Source organism: Poecilia reticulata, linkage group LG16 (assembly GCF_000633615.1).
Source record: "Poecilia reticulata strain Guanapo linkage group LG16, Guppy_female_1.0+MT, whole genome shotgun sequence".
Classification (NCBI taxonomy): domain Eukaryota; kingdom Metazoa; phylum Chordata; class Actinopteri; order Cyprinodontiformes; family Poeciliidae; genus Poecilia; species Poecilia reticulata.
The window spans coordinates 11,470,053-11,487,153 of record NC_024346.1 but is presented as its reverse complement, the minus strand read 5'-3'; the positions used below and the strand labels follow the sequence as shown (position 1 = coordinate 11,487,153).

The 17,101-nt window shown below is 39.9% G+C and overlaps 1 protein-coding gene across 3 annotated transcripts in view; it reads right to left on the bottom strand.

The window, feature by feature from the left end:
- The window catches only part of grin2db (glutamate receptor, ionotropic, N-methyl D-aspartate 2D, b), a 100,906-nt gene that overhangs the window by 55,364 nt on the left and 28,441 nt on the right, over positions 1-17,101 (bottom strand). The gene's annotated exons all lie outside the window — the stretch shown is intronic.

The window sequence follows — 17,101 nt, the reverse complement described above, 5'->3', positions numbered from 1 at the left end:
GTGTGTGTGTGTGTGTGTGTGTGTGTGTGTGTGTGTGTGTGTGTGTGTGTGTGTGTGTGTGTGGAGGGGAGCAGGGGCCAATGGAGGGACTGGAAGAAAGCAAGTCAGGGAGAAGATGAAATGGGTGCTATTTAGGCTGCAGGCTGAGAAGCAACAATATGAGGAAAAATAGAAACAGGCTGTTAGAGTAAAAGAGGGGGAGGGATTTAATAGCAGACAGAGACAAAGATGGGGGCGGAAGTAGTTATTGTGCAATTAAGATCACTTTAAACACACTCATCCTCACGCAGACGCATGCATATACACACACACAGGGAAAGTTTTATTTTAAAGATTTTGTGGCACTCGTGGCCTTTATTTGCCAATTATTGGGCAGGAAAGAGGGTTAGAGAGAGAAAGAGGGGGGGGGGGGGAGACATTCAGGTAATGGTGGGAGAGAGTCAACCCAGAACAGGTGCACTGAGAAGTGACAGCCTCAGTACACCCTGCACCCACTCTACCAACTCAGTTCAGGGTTTTTTTTAAATCAGGTTGTGTTGAAAATGCTCTGCAAGGTAATGTGTAACCAGAAACAAAAAAATCTCATTAGGACTTCATTTAGTACAAATGCAGATTAGTTATTAATAGTTCAATTATGTAATCAAAGTTAAATATGGTCCGCTGATGATGATGATCTTCCATTCTGATAATGTGAAACTTTTCCAGTCACAGCAACAATCTGACAGGGAAGTAGGGCATTGTGAAAATCAATAGAGTTCACCTATATCACTGTTTTTGTTGCTTTTTACTACTTCCAATAGTTATGTTGACTGGAGATGCTTCATATTTTTCAGAGCAGTGATCTTTTGTCTCGGAAAAGCAACAACAATGACCCCGAACATGGAAGTCTGTCTGTGTCAGTCGGAGCTTGTCAAACATCCCGAGTTATGTTTTCAATATGGCTGCCGCTGAGCGAATACGATGTTATGAAAGTTGAGTGGAAAAACATTCGTAGCACTTCAGTTGTTTCATGTGCTGTTAAGCCAGTTACACACAAATTGCCGAGAAAACTGAACAACTACTCATTATTTTCCTTCAGTGTTTGAATGTGTAAAAGCTAGCAAAACATATTGCTTATTGCTAATGTGTAATTACACATAAATAAATTGCAAATTTTTTCTGTTTCTCAAATTACAGTACAAACGCTCTAAACGCGTGTCGTTCACTGAGCCCCAACCTTCAAGACAAATTGAGTGTATTATTAAGAGTCGACCTTTTTAATTCCCAAGACCTCAATCGTGTTTGGCTGCAAGTGACTTTGCTTCGCAGCAGCTGAAAATTTAAACACTTTACAAACCACCCTAAATTTTTAAACTTTGACATATGTTGTCACTTCTAAAACACTGCAGCTTACCCCTGATCTTAATTGTCATGTCTCATCAGACTTATAATTAGACATTTATGTAATTATATCCAGTATAAAAAAAATAAGGTGTGTAATTTTTTGCTGTTTTTCCTCCTGTTAATTTTTCCTCTAAGTCAATGACACTTGATTTGTCCTCATGAATTACATGCATTCAAGCTGCCCTTTATGTTTTTAAACTCTCTTTCTTTGGGCGTCCTAGCCATGCCCCATTTGTAAATGAGAAGTTGTTCTCACACGTTTTCTTGTTAAACAGCCTCTAGATGCACAGACAGTTACGCACACAAACCATTTATAAATAATAGAATTAGACTAAAATAGAAGCGATACAAATAAAGAGTCAGTTAGAACCATAAGAACCAGTTGTTCTAAGGGACCTGAGCCAAAAGCAAAGTGTTCCGGTTCAAAACTGATTTTTCATCACTTCTTCATAACATGTGTTTCCTGGAGGAAGATTATTGTTGGTACACCTCCTCCAAGCTCAACTTTCTGAAGATTCACCAGCTATTCAGGACTAGCCATTTGTAGCAGACTATGAAACCAACTATAATAGATTTATCCTTTATTTTCCTGCCAGTTTTGTTGGTGGCTTGAGCTTGGCTACAATTAAAACTTTATACTACAACCGCCAGTAAAACAAGGAAGTTGTAGTATAAAGATTTACTTTGATTGCTAATGGATATTCATCTTTAGCTTGGGCTGTTTTTTTTTTTTTTTTCTGCTCACCACTGCACCTATATATAGTGGTACATACCCAAAATGTTCATTTTAACCCACAAGAAAACAGGACCATTCCTGAAAATGGTGACAGAAGAAACTTAATTTGGAGGAGCCACCAAAAACTTTGCCTGCTTGCTTCCTTAACTGCCAACAGAAAAGCCCAGAGGGTAAATCCTCACCTCATGTTGTGTTTTGGGTGTGACGGGCCTTATCGTAAGGACTACTGAAAGCACATCAGGTAAAATTTTCCATGACATCAAGATCTTTTCATCCTTGACTGCTTCTAAACTTAGCACAGAAAAAACGTCAAGCAATTAATGTGCTCTCAGCAGATTTAAAAGTCTCACAGAATAACTCAAATTAAATTAGTTTTTGAAGCTTCATATTGTTTCAGCTGCATAACTGCAAGTTCTCCCTGGTTCTGTAATACAGGAGCAGCCAGCTTTCAGTATTTGTCCTGACAATGACTGATGATGCGTGGCATTAAGGCGCTAACTGGGCACTGCCTCTGCTTTGAAGGACACATTTCCCCCAAACTCACTCGAGATTTTCTCCCCTCTCCTTTTTTAAGCATTTGAACAAAGACAGATGTCAAAAAAAAAATTTTTTTTCCATCACATTTTGATAAAAACACTAATCCTTATCATATATGAAAAGCTATGTTCCAAAATGCAAGAACCAACTTCGTAAGCGCATACCGTGTGTGGAGGAGTTATGATTTTTTAAATTTATTTATTTTTATTAGCATCCACCCCAAGCTATGTTTTCTATGTCTGAGCAGGTTTGCGGCAGCATTAACGGACGGTGCGAGTCGGCACGAACCAAACAGGATCTGTCACAGCTAATAATGCCAAAACATCAGCCTTACACTTTTCGTGCCAATTCCAGTTTTGACACAGTGTGTGCCGCAATTCCATGTTATGCAGATTTATGTGCTGCCAGAATACTTGCAGATGCAAACACTCTGCTTTTATCTTTGGGTGAACATTATTTAGAGAGGACAAAGGATGATGTGACCCAGAGCAACATTACCATGAGAAAGCAGTCCTTTTAGCGGTTCTCGGTTCAGAGCCTGAGTAATGGTTGCGTCATCCACTAGCTTGTTTACAGTCATTTTGTTCGGCCTTATTCGTCAACCAATAAACGACTAAGAACAGATATCATTCTCAGCCCCACAGACATTTTTACACCGACAGGCTTTTAAGTAGACTTCTTTATGTATTTGGAGTAAATTCTTGTTTTTACGTTTGTATAATTGTGACGCCCTTGTCTGTCATAGGTGCTATATGACTCAATTATACTTACATACTTATTGATTTTACATCTAATGTAAATGATCAACTAGAATGAAGTTCATTGAAAACACAATGTCACCGCAGAACACCTACAACACAGACAAAATCTTACAAAATAGTCCAAATTACAGCAATGATGCCAGCAGTCTCTCCTAGCCAGACAGCACCCAGCACGTACTAATACCTCACAAAGGACAGAGCTCATCTTCTCATTGTTAAGGCTCAGACTTGTACCACTGCATCCTCATGCGTCCTGACAACAGTATAAAAAAAATATCCTCATTTATCCCTGTATGTTTTAATGTAAATCCTTCTGGTTTTCTATGGTAAGCAGCTAAAATCATCCCCCTTTCTCTCTTGACCACAGGAATTCATTATACTAATTGTTCAACAAGTGTCAAAATTTGTTCTCTAAGAGTAAGTGGTGAAATTTTGCCTTTGAGCAAAATACAATGAAACCTCATCCCTCTAACATTCCCAGGTGGGGCCGAGTGAACCTCCTCCTTCATGCGCCGTCTCCAAGGGGTCGAACTGACTCAGCACGCGCTTTTACAATGTTTTTATTTTTTGTTTATCCTTTTTTGTGGTTTCAGGAACTGACAAGACACCAACCAGCCTGTCCTGCCACCTGGTCAGTGCACCTCTGAATTTGTGCAACTGAAAGCAGATTGCGTGCCATCTTTCAATCAAAATGAACTATTTGGAAAGTATTTCTGCAGGTCCGGTCTGCCTGTATAGAATAGTTCACAAAGGTTTGCATCAAGCATAAAAGCCTCTTTCCACACAAACCTCTTAAATTGCGACTATAATTCAGCCTTTATTAGTGCATAGGAGCAGATTTGCATCAGAAGTTTTTAGACGGTCTTAGCTTCTCCATAGGTTATATGAGGAGGACACTAAATGAAGAATCCAGAAGTTATCTGGTGCTGCTGAGCAGCACAAGCTTTTAACAGAGCCTCCCTTCAAACATCCTAAAATATCCATTTAATAAAGACTTTGAATAAACATTTGCAAGTTAAGTTCAGGGCAGCACTATGCCATGAAAGAAGCTGAACGACAGAGGGATGTGAGGGTTAATGCAGTATGCACAAACACCCCGTAACAGCTACACAGAGATAATGACTACCTGAGAGATAGCAAGGTTAATATGTGAGACACACACACACACAGACACAAAACACAGCACATCATTTTCAATTTATTTCTTGTGCCAACAGGCCTCCCTCCCTTTTCCTATTTTTTTCCTCACTTTCTTCGCCGCTCCCTCTGGCTCCCCGTATTCCCCATCTCTTCTCCCAATTTTCATGGCTTCAGGTACCAGACACAATTGTATTGATTAACAGAGGCCTGCTGTCTGACATAATATTCCCTACAAAGTCACTCTCCTGCATATTCCCTTTCCTTCCTCCTTTCTGTGTTTTCCGCTCCGTCTTCATCCGACTCGTCTCTCGCCGTGTCACACTCTGCCAATTCTTTGACCCTGATCAGTCTTTTCGACAGAAAAGAAGGCATGAAAAAAACGGAAACAAGAGGGCAAAGGGGTGGGTGAAGCTGGAACAAAAACTGACTGGAGGAATGAAAGATGGGGACAAGAGGGAGTCGTGGACTGAATAGAAATGAAAAGTACTGTAAATACCGGCGGTCTGAGTTAAGATGGACTGATTGAGCGGAGGGAAAAGAAGAGGGAAAATGGAGCTGTAGGTGGTATAAAATATGGTCGGGGAGCAAGAGGAAAGAAAATATTGATTGGTGGGATGTGCATACGTGTTTGGCCTAAACAAATAAAGTATCAAGCCGGCTGCTTTGAGTGACAGGACCAAGGAGGAGTGTGTGTTTGTGTGTGTGTGACAATAGGGGAAAGAAGAAAAAGAAGGTTGAATATGGGACGGCGGAAAGATACGAGTAGGAAGAACGTATGGGGGTGTGTGGAAAGATTGCGAGATGAAGAATTCTTACTGGAAAAGAATGAATAAAATAATAAACAAAAGAAGAAAAACAACAAAGGCTTTGCTGTTTTTTCCACTCTTTTTTTCTTCAACCATAAGAAAGATGTCGCATCAAAAAAAAAAAGAAAAAAAAAGACAGTTAAAAAAATAAATAAAGGAGCCAGAGATAAAGCTGGCGAAATGTGGCTCGTTTGGTGGAGATGTTTTCTGCTGAAACAAGCTCTGAGCCATTAGCTGTTAGGCCTGTCAGTGCTTCTCTCTCATGAGATGTTTACACTGCCCTCCTCAACCAGTGGGAGCTATTCTATAAAAGTTAGTCCTTCTGGAAGTGTCAGCAGTGCAGTACTTTATACCTACTTCTCCCGCAGTGTGTCTCATACCTGCTATCACAGAGGGCTCTCACTGTGTCACATCTCACTGAACAAAGTGCAAATAGATTACAGTTAAATACTCATCGAAATACGTGCTACTATAATGTTCTCTGTCTGTGAAGTTCTGCAAAGCAAATAAAAAAAAAAAAAGAAGAAGCACGGAATAGGAGCCCTTACACATAGAGGGGAAAAAGAAGGGCGGGAGTAAGAGAATAACGTTTTATTTGAGTTGCAACCATAAATGAATTCTTTGTTGAAATGCAAATGTGCTCATTTTAGTGTTTTTCTCTCCCTCTGACTCTAGAAATGATTCTCTCCAGTGCAGAAAGCCTCTTCTGAGCTGTAAAATATATTGTGAGAAGGGCAGCCTTGGGAAAAGCTAAAGGGAAGTCTTACTTGAGATCCATTAATCAAAAGGTGCATGGATTTCCCTATTAAAGCAATAGAGGTAGAGAATTTATTGGTGTAGAAAAGACAGTGCTTCATGAGGATCGGCGATTTGGAAAATTATTCATACCTTTTCTACGTTTCACTTTGCAGCTACAAGCTTCCCCACATTATGTTGGGGTTTTATCTAATAGAACTACGAAAGTAATATCCAATTGTTAAAGGGAAGGAAAAGGATAAGAATTTTTCCTTTTCTTTCCAAATAAAAAGCAGCCAAATTGCATGGACGATATCAAACTCCAACCGTGGTTATTGTGTTGCTGGAAACGAGCCTCCGTCTTCTTCTCACGTCTTTTGGATCCAACAGGTTTGCTTTGTTTGTATTGTAATATATTCAGCCTCATCCATCTTCTCATCGACTCTGACCATTTTCAGGTCCCTGTTAAAAAAAACATCATCCCAGAGCATGATGCTGCCACCAACTATGTGGCAACAGTGATTATTGTTTCCAACTACAAAGGCAACTGCACTGTTGTACTTTTAATTTTTTTGTCTGGCAAATAAAATTCCTCTTTTACTTTACAATTAGGCAACAATTTGTTTTCCCTTTATCACATACAGCATATGAAAACTATATCTCACTTGGAGAACATCTTATCACCTGATAATCAATAGCTTACGTTCATGTTTTTCTTGGAAGTTGGAAGGCGTCTAAATAAATATGTTGACTTTTTAAATCGGTCAGTTATTTTAATAGGCATCTTGCCCATCCGCATTTTATTTTTAATGTGCCTATTTAGTTTTCATTGTATTAAATGAGGAAAGCAGCATTTAAAGCACCTCCGAATCCAGAGAGCATGCATGCGACTGTTATAAGGACTAAAATTACCTTCAACAATATTTACTTAAAAACTTAAGAGCTGAAATATTCTTCGTCTTGGACAGAACTAATCAAGAAGATGAGTGAGAAACAGCCACACAGGCAGTCTCCTCGTTCCCTGACTGAGCTGCCAGCCAGTACTTGACAATCATCATGCATCTTATCATCTTCCCGATTTACTCCGCATAATGTGCTCACTTTGATTACAAATGATTACATATAGCAAGTAATGACCAGAGTGTGTGCAGCTAACTCAAAAGCTCTGCCACCAGCCTGAGAAATAATAAAACAAATTTAGCGGCTTTGGTGATGGGAAGATGAGTTGAATTCATCTGCATGTAAATAATAACATCGATTAAAGCAATGCAGTAAAAGGTTTTGCTCTGGAACATTTATCGAGGGATGTTTGGAAATGAAACATTTAAATTTACTGCAGAAGAAATTACATGCAAATAAAAACATATATCTGCATATTTTTGCAATTGTTTACACTACAGCTCAGTCCAAATCATACTTATAATCATGCAGCTAAAAAAAAAAAAAAAAAAAGCTACAACAGACTGCAGTCGTTTTTGATAAGTATTCAAGAAGGGGACTGAGGCTGTGGAAAACTGAGCTATAATATGGTGGAGGTCATCAAATTTTAAGATACATCTTTTTGTGCAAGCATGCTTACTGTGAGAGCACACAAGCACAGATCAACAACTGAAATAAACACAGATGGAGCAGAGATTAGAAAGCTGCTGTAAATACAGAGGCAAAGAAAAGGCTCATCAGGTGAAAGCTCTCTCATACAGCCAAATTTAGAAATCTGTTATACTGTCAGGTTTCCACTGTTATTCACACTTTGGTATAATTTATGGTAATTGTAAAAAGCAAGCGAGATGGTTCACTGTACGCCCGTATACATTACCAGTTGTTATGCCAACATTAGAGAAAAAAAGTGAGCATGCATTGGTATCTCTCTCTCTTGACCCTGAAGCATTTGGTTATATTTGCACAGCCTTTATTAGTTCATAACAGACCTGGCTCTGTGTAGAAAAGTAATTTCCCCTCTTGTAAAAGCTTAAGTTAACATAGCTTCACTTTTTGCAAAGCCAAGGTCAATTTCACCAGCCACAACCAGGCCACGCTACTGCCAGACCTACAAAGTTAAAGAAACAGAATCTGTCTGACAATACAAAAATCAACATATCGTGCCCTGATTTAAAGTCCTTCAAAAACAGATTAGGAAATAAAAGTCATTGACATCTATCAGCTTAGAAAGGGTTAAAGTCATGTTCATTATTCCAGAACAGGAAACGGACGAGCAAAAATGGCATCTATGGGAGAGGACTGGGGCAAAAATCAGTGTTGGCCAAAAATAACACAAAGGCCTGTCTTACATTTGCAGGAAAACATATCGATTTTCCCCAAGACATCTTGGAAAATATGACAACAATGAAACTTGTGAGAATGTGTACATTCTGTTACCTCTGCTGTGAGGTTGAGAAACACAGGCGTCTTTCCTACCAAACGTGTGATTATCTGAAGAGTCTTAGGTGCTTTGAGAACTGGGTAACATAGTGTAATTGTTGAGGAGAAGTCAAACTCTGAGGGTTAAGCAAGTTTGGGTTATGTGGCAGTCCAACACTCATATGTCATCTGTGAACGGTTAAAAAGAAGAAGGTTTGATGTGGCCTAGTCAAAATCTGGGCTTGTATCAAATGAAGATGATGCTAACTCTTACAGCAACATCGTTTGTGTGTCTTGCAATTTAATGATATAAATGACAATTTAGCATCTTTCTTTTCTTCTGATACAGTAACATCAGCAGCTAAACCAGGCTCTGGGATTTTGGGATTAGATTGTAAATTAGAGATATAAGAGAGTCACCACCATCACTGCCAGTGCTATGAAATGTACATGTTTCACAAAAGACATAGTAATGACTTGAGGTCTTACCTAAACTGTAGCGCTATGCAAACATTCTGTCTGCGCTGATGAAAATTCCCTCCCTCAAGTTTCACATACTTTGAGATAAATTCATTTTCTTTTACATTTAGATAGAGAACTAAGCTTTCAGCCTCAGAGGGTCAGACAATACAAACAAAATGGTAACGTCATTGCAAAGAGTACGTTAATATGTTCTGATGTCACAATGAAAACTTTCCATCTTTCATCCTAATGCACATGCTTATATAAACCTTAATAAATGACAAACACACAGACATGATCGGACTTGACGTTTTCATCATTGCTTCATGTTTGGATCCATGTAAAAAAAAATCATTTCTCAATACACCGACACGCAAGTATCAAGATCAGAATCAGAGTGACAGAAGTGTTAGAAACAGAAGGGAAAGTAGGTGTGAAATGCACTTTAAAAGTACCACATGACTAGGCAAGATGACACAATAAACAGCTAGATTTAACTCTAAGAGAGTCCAGGGTTGTACTTGTGTGCACTAATTACACTGTCAAAGACCCGCATCAAAACTGACTGAGCCTCAAAAATCAATCCTGTCAACCTGCAAGGTAGCTCTAACCTGTTGGGGTTTGTGTTTCGGATTAAATATCTTCCAATAGTAGTCTGTGTACTTAGCAGCCTGTTAGCTACAAGTACTTTTTTTTTTAAAGAATATTTACATGTCTCAGCTTTTTTATTTTTCAGTTTACCAGAAAAAGCTCTACAGTTTCTTCTCTTCTGAACTGATTCTCTTTTCATCTGTGTCAAGTTTCTCGGTTCTGGTCCACATTACCTCCGCATCCCATTTTTGGTGTGAATTGAGCCTCATTTAGCGCTTCAGGACTAAAGTGTATTTTCCTTATGTGCAGCTCCATGTACTTGGGGTGAAAACAACCACAAAGCAGAAAGCACAATGAAGCACATCAAGGAGAACGTTATTGTAGATAATGATTGTGGTAGCTCATCATATAACAGCAGACAAAATCTTTCCAAAAAGAAGTTTCTGCGGCTCCAAGCAGCTTGAATCCGTCAGATCTGCGTGGTAGAGGTTTTTTTTTTCATCCACAAACTATATAGCTATTTTCTGCTGAAGAAAATGAAACAAAAAAAGGTTTTTTTTTCTGCTATAATTCCTGCCTGTTGCATGAACAAAAGCTGTGCAACTTCCTGAGCAGCAGGTGGGAATGAGAGGATAAAGAGACTGAGCCATGCAAGATTACAGTTCAGGAAGACTGAACACAATTGAAGTTACATCGAGGTCAATTTAACGCTCAAAGGGTTGTGTTCCACGTGATAAATGTCTAATTATGTAAAATAAAAATAGAGATTTGGTTTTAGGAGTTAAATGTCAAAGAGGCAGTTCTGCAGATATTAGAAATGAGAAAATGTCATGTAAATCTTAAAGGTCTTGCTCAGCAGGACTGATTAACTTTTTTGTGGAAAATAAAACAGCAGACAAATATAACAAACATACATCCATCCATCCATTTTCTTCCGCTTATCCGGGGTCGGGTCGCGGGGGCAGCAGCTTCAGAAGGGAGGCCCAGACTTCCCTCTCCCCAGCCACTTCTTCCAGCTCCTCCGGGGGAATCCCAAGGCGTTCCCAGGCCAGCCGAGAGACGTAATCCCTCCAGCGTGTCCTGGGTCTTCCCAGGACACGCTGGGTCCTCCCGGTGGGACGTGCCCGGAACACCTCACCAGGGAGGCGTCCAGGAGGCATCCTTACCAGATGCCCGAGCCACCTCAACTGGCTCCTCTCGACGTGGAGGAGCAGCGGCTCTACTCTGAGTCCCTCCCGGATGACCGAGCTTCTCACCCTATCTCTAAGGGAGAGCCCAGCCACCCTGCGGAGGAAACCCATTTCGTACCCGTGATCTCGTTCTTTCGGTCATGACCATAGATGAGGGTGGGAACGTAGATCGACCGGTAAATCGAGAGCTTCGCTTTTTGGCTCAGCTCTCTCTTCACCACGACGGACCGGTACAGCGCCCGCTTCACAGTAGACGCTGCCCCAATCCGCCTGTCAATCTCCCGCTCCCTTCTTCCCTCATTCGTGAACAAGATCCCCAGATACTTAAACTCCTCCACTTGAGGCAGGACGACCCCCCTGACCCGGAGAAGGCACTCAACCCTTTTCCGGCTCAAGACCATGGCCTCGGATTTGGAGGCACTGAGCCTCATTCCGGCCGCTTCACACTCGGCTGCGAACCGCTCCAATGAGAGCTGCAGATCACGTTCCGATGAAGCCAACAGGACCACATCATCCGCAAAAAGCAGAGATGCGATCCTAAGGCCACCAAAACGGATCCCCTCAACACCTCGGCTGCGCCTAGAAATTCTGTCCATAAAAGTAATGAACAGAATCGGTGACAAAGGGCAGCCTTGGTGGAGTCCAACTTTCACCAGAAACGAGCCCGACTTACTGCCGGCAATGCGGACCAGACTCTGACACCGGTCATACAGGGACCTGACAGCCTGTATCAAGGGGCCCGGTACCCCATACTCCCGGAGTACCCCCCATATATATATATATATATATATATATATAACAATGCAAGTTTAATGTTAGATGTTAGAGCAGCATTTAGATGGGCTTTTGATTTGTATTCCTTCTTTCATAACACAATAGATTAAGGCTACTGCAATAAAATTTAAATCTTGCAATATTTTAAAGTATTAAGTATTCATACACATTTCTTTACATTTTCTTATATAAAATCCTCAAACTCCAGAAATTGAGAATTTATTGGACAGACCAACACAGAGTCACGTATTGTGAAATTGAAACCAAACAAAAGAATCAGTTTTTCATCTTTTTACAGATAAAACAGGAGAAATTTGTTTCCGTCTGAGTCAAAACATTTTATAATCAACATTCCCTGCAATTACAGCTGCAAGTCGTTTGGGGGTATTTTTCAAATTACCAATCAAATCTGACCAGCTTCTCTGTCTTTGCTGAAGAGCAGAATTCCCACGGCATGATGCTGCCACATCCAACTGTTACATTATACTTCTCCAGAGCTTTTGTTCTTGGAATGTGTTTTTCTTTGTCTTTGTGATGCCGTCTGAGGTCTCCACAAAATAAGCTCCATTTAGACTCGCATTGCGTTACACACTTCTTATCAGGTGACACTGGAAGGCAATTGGTTGCACTAGATTTTATGTAAGTGTATAAAAGCAAATGGCAGTTTGAATATATTGAAGTTTGTGGACAAAAGTGCAAGTTATTACCCTTAATACTCTTGTGTAATGCTGTAAGAATCATTACTACAGTCGGCGTCAGCAGGTTGACCATGTTGTTTCTGAACTGAGGCTTGATTGGGCACATAAATTACAGGTTATTGACCATAACACAGTGTTCCTGCAATAATTACCCCAATACTAGTCTGAGAGAAGGTAATGATGTTTTACTCATGTAAACAAGTCACTTGTCAACATGTTAAACAAGAGTCTGTGTGGAACACAATGGAGGACTTACAGAGCTTCATCAACTGATATCCACAAGCTCTGCACCATTGGCTCTGATGTGTGTGAGAGATTTTTTAAATCAGGGTTTTAAATCAGCTGCTTTGCTCCCTCTGATTTACAAAATAAAAGAAAAAGTAAAAACTTGGAGACCCTTTGGTTAAAAAGCATAAAATAAAGAAGCTCCATGTGGCAGTGGGTCGATTTCTAAACTCTGACTGATCAGAATATATCTCCAAATAATGGCATGTTTAGACGTACAGTGTACAAACGTACGGTATACGGTTGTATACCGTACGTTTAGACGTACGGTATACAACAGTTATTACACAGAAAATATTTTATTTAGAGACTGTACGCAGAGCTTGATATGGACAGGAAGCCTCATCAGTTGTGTTCTCCTCTTACGGCTTATATTTACGCAAAGCTGTTCAGTTTTCTCCAACAATCCAACAAACATGTCCAGCAGATTAATTGGAGGTTTTAAAGACCTCCAATTAAACTAACGCCGAGAAAGGCACTAGATTCACAAATGTCATAGCAAAATGTTCAGTGTTGTGTTGAATGTATAATGGAAGTTAGTTCTACTTCCAAAGCAAGTACGGAGAAATTATATATAAAAAAAATAAATAAATAAAAATTATAATGTCCATCATGTCATAGAGGTGGATTTCTGGGAGAAACTGTTCTTTGTCTTTAATATTTATAGTTGCATTGTTATTTCCCAATTCTATGCTTCTAGTGATTCTCTAAAATAGGATTAACGATTAGTTTAATTTTCATTATTTTCAGCTTTCAACAAGCAAATGTGTTTCCAAATACAAATATGCAAAATGCAAGCTTCCTGTTGGAACCACAGATTTGTGTTCAGAGGTCCCAGTGTAGAACCAGAGCCACCATTGTTAATTGTTCAGAGCTAAAACTACGTGTAGGTACCAGTAACAGGGAGCTATGTTGCTGAATTTTTCTCTTAACAGATAGCTTCGAGCATAAATCATATAGCTCGATTTTGTTATGATTTTTATAAACTGTAAATGGCCTGCTTCATATTACATTCAGTCATTCACACACACATTCCCATGCTGACGGTGGCAAGATACTGCATAGTAGCCCTATCTGCCCCGGGGCAGTCTGACAGAGGGAGGCAGAGTTATAAAGACTTTTCCAGTTCTTGTTAAAAAGACCAGCAAAACATACATCAGTTTAACTGAATGCTAATGCATAATTATCTATGGTGTATATGTTTGTAGAAGTAGGTTAAAGTATTCACATTTTATACTGACCTGTTGTATTTGTTAAAGAGGGGCTTTCATGCAAAATAAACATTTTTGAGCTTTACATTATGTAATAATGCTATTTCCTCATCAAAATCATACCCAGAGTGTTGCTGTGATTCTTTTATGCATGTTCGAATCTCCTGTGGCAGCCACTCAGATGTGCCTTAGTGCCTGCTCCTGCAATGCGTCGCCTATTTCCACAAAGCTCCGTTTTGGAGCTGCAGTCTCCAGCTGAGCTCCCCAGCCCCACGCCGCTCCTCCAGACTAGCAGTTGCAGCACTTAGCAAATACCCGGTGGAACTGTGCATCTGGTTAGCTTGTCATGTAAACTACTTATCAGTGTAATTACTCCTAAGAACAATGTTAAAGCCTTAATGAAGAAAAATTGTTCCGGTCACGTGATGAAGGTGCAGTTTTGGAAAGAGCAAGAGCTTCTTTAAGAGACAAAGGCACAATTTCAAGGTTTTAAATTGTTAAAAAAAAAAAAGGTTGACATATACCGCAATTTTATAACAACATACGGTAACATAGTTATTTAATTGTGTTGCAAAATGGCACTATGTGCCTGGAAAATAAATAACACTGCCCCTTTAAATATAATCCCCATATAATCATTCCATAAAATTATCTTAATTGACTTTATTTGCTGCATTTAAATGCTGCTTATTCCATCCATCAAGTAAGACTAAATGCAAACTATGTACTGTCTTGTTAGTAAGATTATGTATTTAGGTACAATAAAAAACCATTTACAGCAACACCAGCCATGAGACTGACGTTGAGAAACAAAACAAACATGGTACTCTCACAGGAATTTCATTGTTTAAATCAATGACAGAAAACTCTTAATATTCCACAGTAATTGGAAGTTGATATAAACAACAATATTGCACCTGCCTGACTCACTGGTACAAACTGGTTTATTTAATTAAGCAATGCTAAGCAAGTTAAATCACATAAAACTGTTTTGGCTTAAATTAAACAGATTTACAATTGATAGTTAATATATTTATGCATTTTTCTTGAACCATAAAACTAAAAGGAGGATTAGCAATCGTCTGTTTAACGTTCTTGTGTTTAATGTTTCATCGGTTTCTTTAATATCTTGTTACTCAACAAAATATTTTTCTACGATTGATATTTGCCGTCTTGAACACACAAACACAGCGCTGTGATGCAGACTTTTCTGTCTCATGAAAACATTTATTAAAAGGCTCAGTAGCTCCTAATGAAGAAGCCAAAGTTGTTTGATTTGCATTGCATTATTTTTGTAAGTCTACTTTTTATTTAACACTGTGTTTGTCATGAAAAAACCAGAGGAATTCATGTTTGACCATACATTTTCAAAGGAGAATCTTGTTTGCTACACAGCTTGGCATGTTGTGTGAAACTCAAGAGAATGCTATCTTCTTGTTCCAAGAGCTGCTGGGTACAATCAGATTTAGACCCAGCAGAACGTCTTATTTTCTTAGACAATGCTTAGGGAAAAAAATTACTCTCAAACAATATTTGTCAGCTTTGCTGGCATATGCAAAACTATCTGCAGATCTGTTTTGTTTGTGGTATTGGGGAAAAATAATTACTATCTAGTGCCTCCTCCCACAAATTAGTTTTTCTTCTCAGTGAGAAATGCTGTCCAACATGCTGATGTTCCCAGATCGCTTGTTTTAATTAGGCCCCTCTCACAATGGGGGAAGCTTAAAAGAGTTACAATGTTAAAAACCTGAATGTAGATGGTCTCTGGGGGGTGTTTGGAGGGAACCCAGCACACCCTCCAAACCGTGTGAAAGCTCCACCACTGTTTGAAACAAGCAACACATTTCCTTGGACAGACTGTGGTGGGTTATTATTGTGGTGGCAGTGGTGTCAGCTCACCCATGATATGTGGCCTGCACACATCGTCATGTATTGTTCATCAGACAATTTGAAGCAGAACTGGCCTTGTGCCAAGGCTACAACCTCATCACATCCACACGCCGCTGCCAGTGCTTTAACTAATTTATTGTAAGGCTTTTGCAGACATTGCACATGCGCTCCGTCCTGGTTCTACTCTGCCTTCTATGACAAGGATCTCAACGAGCAACAAACAATCTGCAATCTTCACGTTAAGTAGTGCTATAAAGAGAGCCTTTTCACTGGGGGCGTTAGAACTACACATACCTCCGAAAGCTTTCTCGCCACAGCAAACAGAATCGCAGTTTGAAAAACTCTCTGTATTTAATCAGGTTGTCTTTGTCTGATATCAGAATTTCTTTTATGAGCTGAAATATTTCAGCACAAACACATCAAATATGAAAGGGGCAATACTTTTTAACATAAATCTACACGAAAATAGAAATATTCAAACACTCTTCCGTCCGGAAAGTTGACGTTTTTTCCACGTGAAACCGCAAATTCAGCTTCCCATCTGATGGCTGTGAAGGAAACATTTGGCATTTCAAGTTTGTTTGGGGAGGAGATGCAGTCCCACGCTTAATGTGTCATTCGGATATTCAAACAAAAACCTACATCTTCCTTTCAATTGCGCTTTGTTTGCAGACATCCAATTATGTTCAGGCATCGTCAGGAATAAGTCATGCAAATGACACGTAAATAAACAAGCTCTGTTTTTGTTGCTCGGTTGGTTAATGCGAATGTCCTTCCTCTCCTTTCTTCCAGCACTTGGGAAAAATAAACTGTCCTCGCTTCGAGCTCTGAAACACTAAAGCCAATGTTATTACAAGAACCACCAAAGAGACCCAAAACCTGCAGGTACAGCCACTAAGGACAAAATGAAATTGATTCTTGCTGGCAGTGTGATGTTAGGAAACACAATCAGATCACCACTACCTGCTTTGCTGTACATGCTTGAGCATAACGAGGACACGAGGTGACTGAGAAGGAGCAAATCCCAAAAGGATAAAATAAATAAATAAATGTATAAAACGGGTAGAAATCAGTTGCTGGCATCCACGGTTGTCTGCGTCCCCTTTACACCGAGCTCCAGTGGAGGCAGAGCGACAGGCAGTTTTTTGCGCTGCATCGTCTCTGCTGAGGAAACGCGTACGGGGAGAGGGGCTTGTGCGGTTTGGAGTGTGTGCAGTTGCAGAGGTGCAGTGTTCAGCGTTGTGTTTAGCCTCTGTCCAAGCTCTGCTGGTTCATTCCATGCTGTCATGCAGAGTAATGGACCTGTTCCCTGCTGCCTGTGGCACGAGCAGCACTGAATCAGCCGGGGCAGCTTTACACAACAACACAAAACTGCTGAAAAATGATGCATTTTAATATATAGTCCACTAAAACCATTAGAAGGAATTACAGCACCATGCCACAGCGCCTCTAACATCATAGACTGAACTTCTCTCTTTTTATTTGCCCATGTTTATGACTACAGCAGGCTTGACAATACAATTTTTTGTGTGTGTGTGTGTGTG